At 49.7% G+C, this 1,318-nt stretch overlaps 1 protein-coding gene across 1 annotated transcript in view; it reads left to right on the top strand.

The window, feature by feature from the left end:
* RHBDL1 (rhomboid, veinlet-like 1 (Drosophila)) overlaps nt 1–1,318 on the top strand; it is a 35,831-nt gene that overhangs the window by 7,156 nt on the left and 27,357 nt on the right. The window lies entirely within an intron of this gene.

Here is a 1,318-nt window from a genome sequence, read left to right as displayed (position 1 = left end):
TCTTCTTCTTCTTCTTCTTCTTCTTCTTCTTCTTCTTCTTCTTCTTCTTCTTCTTCTTCTTCTTCTTCTTCTTCTTCTTCCCCATGCTTTCTCACATTAGTGAGCTGACAAGGGCACAAAGATTGGGCAAATGGAAGAATTAAAGTGGGCAGTCAATCTATATGAATACATCTATCTCTGTGGTACGTTTTCCTTTCAGCTTTCCTCTTTGGTGGTCAGAGCCAGTTTGGTGTAGTGGTTAGGAGCGTGGACGGTAGTCTGGGAGAACCGGGTTTAATTCCCCACTTCTCTCAGAGCTGTTCTCTCCGGAGCAGTTCTCTCAGAGCTCTCTCAGCCCCAACGACCTCAACAGGCAGTGCTCCCTCTAAGCTGAGTTAGTGTGAGCTAGCTCACAGTTTTTTAGCCTCCATCTCACCGTTTTTTGTCTCAGTTCAGGAAGGAGGGCTCCAGAGCAACCTAATTGATGCAGTAGCCAAATGGCTCGCTCACAACTTTAATGCTAGTAGCTCACAAAGTAGAACTTTTGCTCACAAGACTCCACAGCTTAGAGGGAGCATTGCTCACAGGGTGTCTGTTGTGGGGAGGGAAAGGAGATCGTCAGCCGCTCTGAGACTCCGAGTGAAGGGCGGGGTATAAATCCAATCTCCTCCTCCTCTTTGTCAGTCACAGTTCCCCCAGAGCTGTTCTTTCAGGAGCAGTCTTCGAAAGAGCTCTCAGCCCCACCTGCCTCCCAGGGTGTCTGATGTGGGGAGGGGGAGGGAAAGGAGTTTGTAAGCCGCTCTGAAACTCCTTTGGGTAGTGAAGGGCGGGGTATAAATCCAATCTCCTCCTCCTCCTCCTCCTCCTCCTCTAAATAAATTATGTGTGTTGAGAGACAATTGCGAAAACAATTACTTTGCCATTTGATATTAAGAGCTGCATTCTCAAACGTTCCGTTCCACGTTTATACCACTAAATACAGATCCTAGCATTATTGTTTTTGAAAGATTGGTATTGAGAGACCTCACAGGGTGCCTGTTGTGGGGAGGGGGAGGGAAAGGAGACGGTAAGCCGCTCTGAGACTCCTTCAGGTAGTGAAGGGTGGGGTGTAAATCCAATCTCCTCCTCCTTCTCCTCCACATGCAGCTGCTGGTGTGACCTTGGGTCAGTCCCAAGTTCTCTCAGGGCTGTTCTCCCAAGAGCAGTCCTCGAAAGAGCTCTCTCAGCCCCACCTGCCTCCCAGGGTGCCTGTGGTGGGGAGGGGAAGGGAAAGGAGTTTGTAAGCGGCTCTGAGACTCCTTCGGGTAGTGAAGGGCGGGGTGTAAATCCAATCTCCTCC

Source organism: Gekko japonicus, unplaced genomic scaffold (genome assembly GCF_001447785.1).
Source record: "Gekko japonicus isolate JY-2015 unplaced genomic scaffold, Gekko_japonicus_V1.1 scaffold513, whole genome shotgun sequence".
NCBI lineage: Eukaryota > Metazoa > Chordata > Lepidosauria > Squamata > Gekkonidae > Gekko > Gekko japonicus.
The sequence above is the reverse complement of the archived record's forward strand: the minus strand, read 5'-3'. Positions and strand labels throughout refer to the sequence as shown.